Source organism: Danio aesculapii, chromosome 13, assembly GCF_903798145.1.
Source record: "Danio aesculapii chromosome 13, fDanAes4.1, whole genome shotgun sequence".
Lineage (NCBI taxonomy): Eukaryota > Metazoa > Chordata > Actinopteri > Cypriniformes > Danionidae > Danio > Danio aesculapii.
This window is the reverse complement of record NC_079447.1, coordinates 41530007-41544859: the sequence shown is the minus strand read 5'-3', so window position 1 is coordinate 41544859 and position 14853 is coordinate 41530007. Positions and strand designations below refer to the sequence as shown.

The 14853-nt window shown below is 35.7% G+C and overlaps 1 protein-coding gene across 2 annotated transcripts in view; it reads left to right on the top strand.

Moving 5' to 3' along the window:
* The window catches only part of atrnl1a (attractin-like 1a), a 431550-nt gene that overhangs the window by 192830 nt on the left and 223867 nt on the right, over positions 1 to 14853 (top strand). The window lies entirely within an intron of this gene.

The window sequence follows — 14853 nt, the reverse complement described above, 5'->3', positions numbered from 1 at the left end:
TGTGTGGTGTGTGTCTTTTATTCGTCGACCTTGTCACTAAATGCCAAGAGCTTAGCCTAAAGTGAAACATGTGTGCTCTTGGCTTGGCCCACAGCTGAGATGTGTGCTTCACATGTTGGTTGTTTGGCCAGGGATCAGTATAGTTGATTGTGGATTTCAGAGTCTGCATTCTGTCAGTGTTGTTAGAGAGAAAACAAAGATACACAAATAAAAAGACTAATATAGGCTAAAGCTAAAATAAATAGTGGTATTCATCAGCAATTACTATACAAAATCCTATTTTAACAAAACAAAACTGAAACTAGCAGCGCTTGGGAAACCAATAGCTCATTAGACACAAATAAAAAGAGCAAACTTTAAAAAGCTTTTCATTTGCTTGCTTGATATAAAAGGATTTAAATGTAAGAATTTTCATTTATTAATGGCTTTCTTTATTGCCAATGTGTGAACAGATAGAATGATTTGTATTGAAAGGACTTTTACACATTTTCTTCCAAACTCTTGTAAGCACATTATTATAAATTATTTATTAGTCTAATTTTCATAACCATCTGATGATAATAATAATAATAATAATAATAATAATAATAATAATAATAATAATAATAATAAACTATTCATTTATTCATTCATTTTCTTTTCAGCTTAGTCCCTTTATTAATCTGGGGTTGCCACAGCGGAATGAACCGCCAACTTATCCAGCACATGTTTTACGCAGCGGAAGCCCTTTCAGTCGCAACCCATCACTGGAAACATCCATACACACTCACTCACACATGTACACCACAGACAATTTGGCTTACCCAATTGAGCTATACCACATGTTTTTGGACTGTGGGGGGGAAACCGGAGCACCTGGAGAAAACCCACGCGAACACGGGGAGAACATGCAAATTCCACACAGAAATGCCAACTGACCCAACAGAGGTTCGAACCAGTGACCTGCTTTGAGGCGATTGTGCTACCCACTGAGCCACGGTGCTGCCAATAATAAATTATTATTATTATTATTATTATTATTATTATTATTATTATTATTATTATTATTATAAAAAGACAAATACTGTAAAATTATATACTATATATACAGTTAAGTATATATATATATATATATATATATATATATATATATATATATACAGTTGAAGTATATAATATACACACAGACACAATTTGCCTATTTGTTTTTGCTTTATATTTATCCATCTAGTTTTCACTTGATTATAATTAGTTGTTTTGTTTTTATTTGTGCTATAACTGTGCCACAACTTCAATAACCATTATTATTAAAAGATTTCAGAAATGTGCAATAATCCAAGATGTTTATGTCAAAGCTGCTGTGCCTCTGACTCTGCATTTACCGCTGACACACAGAAAATCTCTCACTCACAGTAAAGGTCTAGTTTACACTCAGAGCACTAGATGGCAGCCTCACAGCTTGAGTACTCATCCAGTTGTCTTTTTGATTGACAGAAATACAGAGCAGTCATACATTCCTCACCTGACCACAAAATAGGAACACATACACAGAAACAGTTTCATCTTCAGGAGTAATGGACACGAGCTGTCCTGTAAATGACTGGGAATGTCTGACAGCAGGGAATGAAACTAAGTCAGTACTTAAAAAAAAAAGCAATACTCTCACCAGTTTTCCCAGAAATATGCTCCCATCCCAGACCAGATTTGACCAGATAGGCTTTCGTAAATAGTCCTCCAATGCCACCAATGAACGTTTTAAAACCTAGCTGCATTTAATTACAAGGGCTCAGATAAGCAGAGAACATTCAGACAGCCAGGTTGTTAGTTTTAGTGAATGCAGAACCATCAGTGATGTAAAGACATGGAGATGGTTTCAAATGGAGTATTTTTTTAAGAGAATGGTCAGACAGGCAGGGGTTGAATGCCAGCAATAACACCAACAGAGTAAATCCAAGAACATAATCCATATAACAGTTTAAAGGTCAAAGTGGGGATGGCTGACGTGAAACTGACGTCTCGACACCGTATCAAGATCCTAAAGCTCGTATCAAGATCCTAAAGCGCAAGTGTTTCCAACACTGCACTGAAGTATGATCTAAAACACCCAGGTCATGTATAGCTAAGGTGATTCTAAACACCCAGGTCATGTGACTAAAGTGTTTCAAAACACAAGGTCACGTGACTAAAGCAATTCAAAACATTGGTCATTTCAGAAGTGTTTCGAGACCTGACGAATCTGCGTTTAACTGACAAGGTTGGACAAAAACTGTCATGTAGTCTAGTGGACTGTGCATGTGCACAGAGAAACTGTGCTGCAAATGGAAAGAGTTCAAATGCCGACTTGTACAAATACTTTGAAACTATGACATGATGTATTATAATAATGTTACTTTTTATGACCAAAACAAGACATATTTATTCACAAAGTTTTCATTGGGATGTCAGACCAATGTTAAACAAACAGGTTACAAGAACAGAGCGTTTAAAAACTAAAACATGTTCAGTTTAAGTCATTATTTGCCCCCCCTTTTTCTTTTTTTTTTTTTTTTTTCCAAATGATGTTTAACAAAACAAGGAAATGTTCACAGTATGTCTGATTATGTTTTTTCTTCTGGTGAAAGTCTTGTTTATTTTATTTCGGCTAGAATAAAATCAGTTTTTAATTTTTTAAAAGCCATTTTAGGGTCAAAATTATTAGCCCCTTTAAGCTATATATTTTTTTCAATAGTCTACAGAACAAACCATTGTTAAACAATAACTTGCCTAATTACCCTAACCTTAACATCAAGTCTTTAAATGTCACTTTAAGCTGTATAAAAGTGTCTTGAAAAATATCTAATAAAATATTATTTACTGTCATCATGGCAAAGATAAATTAAATCAGTTATTAGAAATGAGTTATTAAAACTATTATGTTTACAAATGTGTTAAAAAAATCTTCTCTCTGTTAAACAGAAATTGGGAAAAAATAAACAGGGGGCTAATCATTCTGACTTCAACTGTATATCTGCATCTCCCTGGAGTCGAACCCATTATCTCTGCATGCTAGTCAGGAACTTTCACCACTTCACTAAATCACATGAAACTTCAACTCTACAATGAGGGGTTTAATACCTCAATTTGCGTAACTGTTACTTTTTACTACTAGGTGTCACTGTAGAGATGGGTTTCAAAACTTCGACACATTTGCTTAGACTGTTTCGGTGTTTTATGAAGCCTCGCTTTGCCCACCACTAGATCAAGGCAGGCAGCAAATAATCAAAAAATTACAAACAATGCAAAGGGCAAAGCAGAAAAAAGGGCAAAAACAAGGAAAACACTTAGAATTGTAGGAACTCAAACAAGACTCAGCAATGGGAGAGTGTGTGAGTGGTATGTGTGTAATTAGTGTAAATGATCTACAGCTGTGTACGTGTGTGTGTGTGTGTGTGTGTGTGTGTGTGTGTGTGTGTGTGTGTGTTAATGTCCAGATTATTGACAGCTGTAGCAGGAGTTGATTGGCACAATGTCTCATGGGAGTTGTAGTTCAGGTCAGTGTACAGGGAGTAATCTCCACCAACGACGATCACAACAGTATTTATTATGACAAAACTGAAGAACTGGAAGCGATGAACTATATGGTATATTGAAAGCTCCTATGCTGTCGGCACCAATAGCCCAGTGGATCAGTGCGCCTATATATAGCACCATGGTGCTCATGGTGGCCCGAGTTTGATTCCTGGCTCAAGGTCCTATGCTTAAAAGCTTTTGTGCCACATCGTGTTTGTCCTTCATCAGCAATTGCTTCAGCAGTCTTGTTTTAGTTTAGCAGCTTTTAGCCTTGCTCTTTATACTATCATGATGATACGTTTTGATTACTTTAGCTCACCCATGAACATGATTTCTGCCGGAACCCTGTAGAATACAATTCAGACCACAACTTCCATGATTCCACACCCAGTTGCGACATCATCAAATTACGCTTTTGGTTGTTGTGAATATACGCCCTCTAGTGGTTAAATTAAATACTGTACCTTTAAATACTGAAGAAAACAAAACAAAAAAAAAAAAACAACAAGAATAATATCATTTACTGCATTTACTAATAAAATACTCCTTCCGATGAGTTTATGGACACTGCATGCCATTTCTCAGATAATTGTAACAATTTGTGACACTTTTCACTGATTACTGACATCCTTTCTGAGGTTTATGTTGGTTATTAGTTGAAAAGGTAATCAGCACACACAGGAGACGGCTCAGTGTCGATAGCACATGTGAGGGGTTTGCAAGGCTTTTATGAGCAGATCAGACTCGCGTTCCCTGTATATAGGAGGATTTATTACCAATGCATTATTTATAATTGACCTCCCCTCCAGTCTCTGCAGCACAATACTGTTATATCACTTCATGATTGATAGCGCACTGCATCATATCCTCCTGTGGTCAACAAATCCTTTCCAGCATCTCCCTTCGTGCCAGATGAAATGAAACACACATTATAAAGGAGATTTCGAACTGGATGTTCTTGTGTAGAATGTAGATAAATACAAGCAAACTGTGTATTTTCCCGGTTAAACTGAAAGCAAATGCAAATATTTTGTTATTAATTAGCTATTGTGCTAATGTGTTATATTCTTAAATATATTATTCATTTCATATAAATTGCTTTGAATATAGTTTTTTTTTTTTTTTTTGCACTGTTAGCTTACTTTTAGCTTGACTTTTTTTTTTTCTCAAATAAACCATTCCTTGTATTTTTCAGCGGTATCTTAAACTTTTTTAAATTATCATTGTTAGGTCAACTCAGATTTTATTAACTTTTTAATTATATTATATTTTATTTTATTTGAACTTGTAATTATAGTTGTATAGTTGCAGCTTTAATATTGTAAATTATAATTGTATAATTTATTATATAATTTAGCTTTACAGTTAAAAAAAAAACACTTTAAAAAACATTTTACATCTTTTACTTTAAGACTTTTAACATTTCAGATCTCAAGCTTTTGTCTTGGTGAATAATAATGGATATACTTTTGCCTACAAAATAGTTGAAAATTATACAAATGTCTAAATATAGTGAACCTGACGCATGCTGCACATTAAACTCAGCTCATGCCATAAGGCGTCTGACGTCAGTCATAGTTGGTTTAAATAACTGTGGTATCTATGATTATATTACACTTGAGTTCAGAATAAAGCAACTGTTCTTCTCCATTTCATATGCCTTGTATGGTGCAGTAAATGCTAAACAGAGCAGCCGGCCTGCAGTCTCTCTTACAGGCAAATGCATACTGTATAAACACAACACAAGCGGCAAGCTGTAAATCTTAATAAATTCACAATGCACAAAGCAGTTGTGGAAACCAATGATCTCAACACATTTAAGTAAACTGTAACTCATACAAGTTTCTTGCATAAACCTTCAAAGCTTCATTATTAATTATTATTTTTTTGTATTTTTTTTTCACTTTTAGCTCAAAACTACACTAGAAATTATTCACACCAATATAGTAACCATACAAAAATGCTAGAAAATGAAATGCTAAAGGCTTGTGCACACTGGAAAATCTCTTGCTTGTGCATATCAACGTTTTTCAACATTCCAAAACTATTTTAACTAGCGATGAGCAGAATCATTAAAGAGAATCAATTTCTGATGTTAAACGGAGCTTAATAGTAGCGATGTGCAACTTTATGTTTCTAACACTCGCTTGTTGCGCATTTTCTTGTATATTTATTGCGTAAGGTTTTCCATTTCTGTGTTAACCTCCTCCACTAAAGCTAGACATAAGCCGGTTTAAGATTCTGACGGTATGATAACCTTGGATAAAATTATCATGGTTTCACAGTATTGTGGTTACTGCTCTAAAAATATTCTTTTTAATGTCTGGGTAAAAAAAAACAACTTTTTCCTCTTTAAACACAATATGCTTTGTTAAGAAACATTTAAAATGTTTTGGAGCAGTAAACATGTCAGGCTAAATAATTGAAATTAATCATTGACTTCTGCTGTCTTCTTTAGTTTCATAAATACAGATTTCTTTACAATTTAAAATGGCATCTTTGGATATCTTTTCTGCTGGAGATACTGTTGTCCTTAAAAACAAAAGACAAAAAACTAAACGTAAAAAAAAACCCTCTTACATATACCGTAGGAACGGTATAGAAGAAAGTTTTGGCAGTTTTAAAACCTTGACTTTTCCAAAGCGCGGTATACCTTGAAAATGGTTATTGTCCCATGCCTAACTATACAGCACACAAACACCTGGTCAAAAGTTTGTGGGAAAAACTTAAAAGCCTTGAAAATAATTAAGTAAATTAAACTTACCATCAAAACAAATTTCATCTGGAGTTCTTGTGTGCTTGGCTAGACAGTTTTGCACTTGAGCACCACCAAGTCGTTTTTTACTGTAACTTCAGCAGCTTAAGGCACGTGAACAAATACATGAATCTCATTGGTCGACCGATTTTTAACTTGGTGTTTAAAAAAAAACAAAACAAACAAAAAAAAAGACACAAGCCCCGGGGTGTTGAAAAATGACACTTTAATGCATGTCGATTTGTGCATTGGTGAACACACTCACAGTGGTGCTCTTTGTATTGAACTAATTTTGCATATTCTCTTTATACTGACATTTTTGTGATTTGTTTTAGGACTTCCGATTCAGTTGCCTATGGGAGAAATGACTAGGAATAATAGGCAAAATGTCAGAAAACTGTCAAACTACTCGCTCCAAACAAGTGTGTTCATGACTATAAATAAAAAGTAGAATAATATAAAAAGAAAATTTTGCAAAAGTTTGCTACATCAAACTGCTTCACGATCTGTTTTTAATGTCTAAAAATAAATGCAAGTGAATGAGACCGGAAGTCTGGAGCCAAAAGGATTCCAATGGCTGCTCCTGCTCGTCCTTGAAGAATAAGGTCAATAGACATGAGGCATTAAAGGTGCAACAGGAGATAATGAAATATGCTATTATTACCCTGATAGCACTGAAAGCTTGTGCCACACCCTGCAAATCACCAACCAAAGCCACAACGTGCACAAGAGAACATGACTACAACACATCATGTAACATTCACAAGAGAGACATCCATACAGTTAGTATTTACAATTCCAAACATTAAAAAAATAAGGAAGGTTGATGTTTAGTTTCCATTCTCTGAACCACGTCTGTGAATGTGCCAATAATGTAATGTTTTGTGCACAAACAGGATGCACAGAGGTATGAAATTGCATATTTTGACAGGCAGGTAGGATAGCCTATCATAATGTTCAGACCGAAAGTTTTCATTGGATAAACTTTTTGGTCCTACACCTTCCACAGAATATTACGTGAAGTTTAATCTAAAAAAATTTCGAGAGGAGCACACGCTCATGATTGACCCAGCTGGCACATATAATCACGATCCTCCAATCAAAGGATCATAAGTTCCTATATATATATATATATATATATATATATATATATATATATATATATATAAATATATATATATATATATATATAAATATATATATATATATATATATATATATATATATATATATATATATATATATATATATATATATATATATATGTATCGTCATTATCTTTCTACAACTATCTTCGTCTGGAAGAAACCCCCCTCCTTCCCTTCTTTCACCTTTATCTAGAATGTGTGGCACGGCAGCCCAGTGACTAGCACTGTTGCCTCACAGCAAGAAGTCCAGTGGTTCTGGCTTCTTGCTCGACCATCTGGTATTTCTGTGTGGAGTTGCATGTTCTCACCGTGTCCGCGTGGGTTTCCCCCGGGTTCCCCGGTTTCCTCCCAAGGTCCAAATATGCTCTATATTATAGACAAAATAAACCTAAGTCTCTTTTACTAGACGTCTCGCTCTCAGGAAGTTCACCTTAGCCTCAGCTGCGGGGGAGTTTTTAGATCGTCCTGAGCTCACTCTCCCCTCGCCCCACAAAGGGAAGGAGCCCTGGACTTGAGGATCCCTTGAGCGCAGGGCTCTCTCCCGGGACAGCATGCCAAACAAGCTTTTAATAAATCATGAACAAAGTGTGAAAATACATAAAAATAAAATTGGAACACTTAGAACACAACTGTGACTTTCAACCATCAAAACAAAGATAGTTTCTGAAGATGATCACCTACAGTATTGCAACCTTAAAATGTCAACTACAATCATAAGCAAAAATCTCTGTCAGTTTAAGATGAGCGGATTTAGAATAGAATTGATTTTCACTTGTATTTGAGTAAAGGAAATCATGTAATAAGGTCATTCCGCTGTTTAAAACTCTTTGATTATACACAGCGCACCTAGTCTGATTTTAAACTGGCACTGCTTCATTCACTCTATCAGTTTTTATCTCATCACACATGTTCAGTCATTCAGTCGTCCGTCGTTTGAATACGTAAGGCGGACACATTTGCTAATCTGACCAATTAAAACCATGAAGAGAGACTATAGTCAGAGCGAGACTATATCACTCCCTCAGGGAACGTCAGTGACATTTACCCACTGAGCGGGATTGATGTTTACGCTTCGCCTTTGTAATTCAACCAGCCTTGAACACACTAATGTTTGTTATCACTAGGAGAAAAATCAAGGACCATCAAACATGATAATACTAATGATGGCGATAAATGCAACTCAGCGTACCGGTAATTGAATGTCCCTTTCACTAGCATAATGAATGGATGTTTATTACAGTTTGACCTCCAGTACCATCAGGGTCATGTTACATTTTACATATACTGGATGATGTATGTTATGCAATCATAACTGTCACCAAATGGTGGTCTTTATCAGACTAAAGGTCAGATTTATCATGTTGTGTCAGATTTTAATAGCATAGAGCAATAGTGGCTGCAGTGGATTTAACAAACATATAAAAGATGTATAAATACTTTGAAATAAACACATTTCAGAAACATACTGTTCAGTTCATCAAGTGTAGTTCTCTGGGATCAGCCTGGTGGTTAGTTCCCATAACTATCCTATACGGTTTTGGTTCTGTGGCATAATAGCTCTGTTTTTACAGATGTACCTACTGTACTAAATATTGATAGCAAGCAATTTAGATAATCTCAAAAAACACAACACAATGTAATTAATAAGGTGCATAATGCATATTTTTTAAAGAAACTTATGAAGAACATAATCACAGTGACAAGAAACATTTATTTCTTCACATTAAACTATGTAATTCATCTTTTGTTCACTATAACTGTTCACGTCAACCTAAACATTATTTACCAGAACCAAGACATATGTAACTATACTATGCACCACATATTTATTTATTTGTTTGTTTTCTGTAATAATATAATAATATAATACCTAACCTCACAAATTCACAAGGAATAAATATAAAAAAAATAAAGATTTTCCGTTTTCTCAGTCACAGACTGCAGTATCTTTGGCTTTTGAAGTATATGTTCATTGTATTCGGATTAGGTATCAAGTTCTGGCTCAAACATGTAAAGGCTGTTATATATATATATATATACAAAACTGTGACTAGTTTAGTATATATATATATATATATATATATATATATATATATATATATATATATATATATATATATATATATATACAAAACTGTGACTAGTTTAGTATATATATATATATATATATATATATATATATATATATATATATATATATATATATATATATATATATATATATATATACTAAACTAGTCACAGCAGCGGGAATCGACTTGCATGACTTGAATGTGACACATCTTGTCACGTACAGGTGGATGGGGAAAAGCACTCAAATGCTGACTACGATGGATTTATTAGTTATAAAATAAGACAAAAACTACAGAAAAAAATAACAAGGACAGTGGGACTAGACAATAAACAGGAGAGCACATGACACAAAGAAACACTACAAGCCATGTGCTCACATAAAACGAGACTAGAACATGCAGACAATGAGAGAACTTATTAACTGTTCACATAATGCACTAAACACACGGCCACAATGTAAACACCAGGCCATGTGCTTTTACAACACCAAAAGAACACAAGATACGAGTACGTGATCTTACCGTGCACTCACACATGCAATGTGCATGTTTCATTTCAGCGCCAACCGAACCCAACTAGACTGAGATACTGAGAATGAAACATCAAGCGTGAGCGCGCACGGCCCGAGTGCAGCCAGGACGCCACTTACACAATGAAAAGGACAGAAAAAGATGAGAAATATGAGTGCTCGACCTGAGAAAACTCAAGCAGAGCACAACATACAAGACATGACAGGACTAGTGTCTGGACTCTGCCACCAAAACAAGAATTAACAAGACCAGAGTGGCAGAATCCTGACACATCTATTAAAAAAGAAAGAAAATAAATAAATAAAAACTATAGCTAACATTGTCAGTAGAACTCAGAACACATAAAATAATAAAAATGGAGATCATAACATCCCATTAACTTTTGATAAACTTTTGTAATTGAAGTTAAACATTTGCCTGTTTTCACATTATGCATATTTCATTTCTGCAGCAATAGTGCTGGAGTCAAATTGCATTAGCGATTCAAGACCTTGAATAGCATTCTTTCTTTCTTTCTTTCTACTACCAACCTTCCACCATTCCTTTCATTCCACCTTCCTTGCATTTCTTCATTTCTCCTTTCCTGCTTTCTTTCCTTCCTTCATTTCACCCTTGATGTCTTAAATATGGTTTAAAATTTGTAACCATAGTGTTTACTTTAACTTAAATACATGATTTGTTAAAGACAGTTCTGATACTCTTAGGAAAGACTCCAACAAATATATTTATACCTGATAGACTAACAGCCAACTTTCTCCTAAACTGAATCAAAGCCAAAACTGTCCCAGCAGCCAGACAGACACATCCAGACATCCTCAGGTCCCTCATCAAAAACTAATCAGGCATTCTGCCTAGACAGCTAAATACTTTTAGGCAGGCTGCTTTGTGTTTGCATGCAAAGGCACTTTAATTTGGACATCTAAAGCCTGATCTTATTTTCTTAAGATAATTGTATTGGCTTTAAGCCTATGTAGATATATTCTCCAATCAAGACAATGTTACAGTGCGTGAGGATGAATTAGAATTTTCTTTCCTTTCATCACATTTTGGTCACAGTGATGTTATGAAGATAATCGTGTCATTCAAGATCCAAAACCTCTAATGTCAATTGATTCTATTTAAGATATAAGTGCTTTCAAATAATTGTTCCACAGGCAGTGGAGATGTTGAATACAAATTATTCACACTCGAAATATAATAGTCATTAAGCTGCATACTGCACAGTTTCGTCCCAGAACAGCTCCTGAAGTGGTTTGATCGTTCAGGCTTATATGTCTTGAATGCACATCATATGGCATTTACACTTGCCCCTTTCACAATTGGACCGATATCCAATCAGAAAAATAAGTCCCTTTTGGACACATGTTTTGAAGTCTTGATTTGCCTGCTGGTGGTCAGTGAGTGTTCCCTGTTGGATTACTGTGTATTGACTTTGGACTGTTTTCCTCGTTCTGTGATTGTTTGTTGCCTGCCTTGACCTCTCATCTGTTTGTTGCATTACTCTATTGCATTTCCCTGAACATTGTTGTATGCTGGTGTTGCCTCTGCCTGTTCTAACTACTTATAACAAAGCTGCATTTGTATCCCCAGTTTTGCTTTCACACTTCCATACATTGTTGATTTTGTTCATACATGATTTTACAGTATTTCTCAGCATATCACTTTCCCTTCTTTCATTCCAAACAGACTTATGTAATTGACATCAAACAAACAAAACATACAGAGCTTGCACATGTTTGGATTTTTTCTAATTGGTGTGATGATATGTGAGTACAGTTGTCAGACATAATTTCTCTGTGTGTCTTATGTTGTGTTTTTTCGTGTCTGTTTTATGTTTTGTGTGTTAGCCTCCATTGTTTCCTGCGTTCTTCCCCTATGCTCTCTGTGCCACACACTAGTTTTTTCCCCATAGTTATTCACCCTTGTTAGTCATCTTTGTAGTCGGCCTAGTGACTGTGTCTGCCTCATTTTAACTCATTGGGCTCTATTTTAACAATCTAGGTGCAAAGTCTAAAGTGCTGGATGCAAAAGCATTAAGGGCATGTCCGAATCCACTTTTGCGAATTTAAGAACAGAAAAATATGCTTTGCGCCGCGACGCATGGTCTAACAGGGTTGTGCTAATTCTCCTAATGTGTTATAGGTCAATAGGTCATCTCCCATTCCCTTTAAAGCTGCGGTCACACTTGACTTTTCTTCCCATAGACATCCATTCATACGCACGCGAATGCGTCAGACTGGAAACGCAGTGTCATGCGTCAAGTTTCACAGGTTGCTGCAGTGCAAAGTTCAAGCTTGGTGAACTCTAACCTGCGAAATCGCATCACTTGACTGCATGAGACCAATTGAGGATCAAAACAGGACCTCTCTGGACAGAAATTTAAAACATGGAGCAATCGCTCGCTTTTATAGTGTCTAATCATCTTGTTTAATCCCGCCCCTTTTCACAGCGCCTCACGACAGAATTTCGCACACACAAAGCCCAGTGTGACCGTAGCTTAAGACATGGATGTCAAACTCAATTCCTGGAGGGGCCGCAGCCCTGCACAGTTTAGTTCCAGCCCTAATTAAACACAGCCGATCAAACAAATTACGTTTTTCGGTCTTGTTTGAAACCTACAGGTAAGTGTGTTGAAGCAGGGCTGGAACTAAACTGTGCAGGGCTTCGACCCTCCAGGACTTGAGTTTGACATCCCTGTTTTAAGAGTCAGTTGCGTCGCACCATGGCACATTTGCTATTTACATGGCGGACTTTGTAAGTGGAAAAACTGAATGGAAAAACCTCTTTACTTTCTATTTACTTTACTTTTACTATTTATTTTACTCCTTTACTTTCGTGAATAAGGAAACTGTGTTGTACGCACTCTACTGAAGACATCCATTAGCCTACATATTTAATTTATTTGTTAAGCGCAAAGATTTGTTTCAAAACTATTTCTAAATTCAGTTCTAATTTCCAGCAAACAAATAAATGAACAATAATAACGAATTGTGGTCAAAAACCTGAGTTATATCCAAACACACGTCCTGTTCATATGCCCATATAGTGATGCATACGTCTCTAAAACCTGACAGGTGGACAAATCTAAACTTGTTTTTATTAAAGCAGATATAAATATGCATATAATAAATAATACTGTTAATAATAATAACATTATACAAAAGCAAATTGTTATGAATAAACTGATTAAAGCTCCCCAGACATGAAGACATAGAGGCAGTGGTTTTTATATTTATGTTGTAAAAAATATCTTTAGTAAAATTTTAATCCTTTATTTTTTCATATGTAAAGATATGTGTTTTGTTGTACATCCTGTGTGTATTAGGCGTTTGAACCTGCATAGGTGCATAACTAACTCTCTCTGTGCTGGACTTTTCACTTTGGTGCAGTCTTATTTCAGTTGCTCAAAATAGCAATGCGCCAACAATGCACCTTAGCACACCTCCTTTTTAGACCGGTACACCCATGAGTCCACAAAGTAGTGCAAATGAAATTGCTATTTAAACAACGTGACGCAAAACGTGAAAATTAGGGTTGTGCTGGTCTTAAAATAGCAACAAATCACTCCAAACACATCTTATTGCATCCTGTGCATAATAGGGCCCATTATCTTGTTAGTCCTTATGTATTTATACCCCATTGTTTCACTTGAGTTGTGAGCAATTGAATGTGATGTGGTTCTTGCTTTCTTCTTCTACTTTGGATTGCCTTAAATTTGCTTTGGATTAATATTATTATTTTCTCCTGGAAATCTATCCACCTCTCTGTCCTTTGTCTACCTTAAGGCTAATTTATACTTCTGCGTCAAGTGCACGCATGTGGTCCGACGCAGCCTTTGTGTGGTCGCATAGCGCTCGCAAAGGCTGACGTTGACTCTCACCTCTTAAAAAGTGTAACTACACGTCGCAACAAGCCCGATGGAGCGAGTGTTTACAAGTGTAGAGTCCATGAAAGAGCTCCAGATGGAGACTTTTGTTTTGGGTTTACCTTATGATTAAAGTTGTTGCACGTCTGCCGGTCCCCACCTCTGAATGAGCACGTTTTAGCCACTTGTACATTAAGGTAGCATTCAGAAAAAACAAAACACCCATGAAGAAACTCAATACAGACGACCATAACATAACCTACTGCCAGCTAGAGTTTCAGAAGTGTTATTGCAGAGCAACACAAACAGCACGCAGAAGTATAAGTGCACAGTTATGCACATGGCAGGTACCGTGGGTCACAGCGATCGCTTGACTCAGACTCACTTTAAATTTGATTGATTTTTAAAATAAACATTGTTTACAGTTGAATACATTTTATTCTGTTTTTAACATCTTCATTACTTTTTGTGCTCTTAATATTGTTAAATTGAAAGGATTTTTGTGCAGTTAGGAGAATGGTTTTATTTAGATGTATTGATGTGTTTTACAGTAGTGAGTGATATTATAAAATGAGATACATCCACTTATTTCTCCCAAAACAATGCATTTTCGACCCAGTGCAACTAGTAATTTGTGTATTATTTTTTCCACTATTTTGCATTTTGAAACAGATACCTTACATCATACCTACAGTTGGATTTAACTTATAAACTGACAGGTATTATCCATCCATTATCAGGTATGATTGGCTAAATCATGTGCTTTTGTTATCCACACATGGCCCATGTGGAAAAAGCTGTAATTTGGTACTTCATTTCAGCTTGTTGCATTTGAACCAGTATATATTTAGCCTCAACTTATTATTTAAGGGCAGTGTGCCATTTCCTATCCTACTTCTAAAAAAGATGACTCCAGATGTCCCCAACTCTCTGCTGTTCTCATTACCGCCAGCA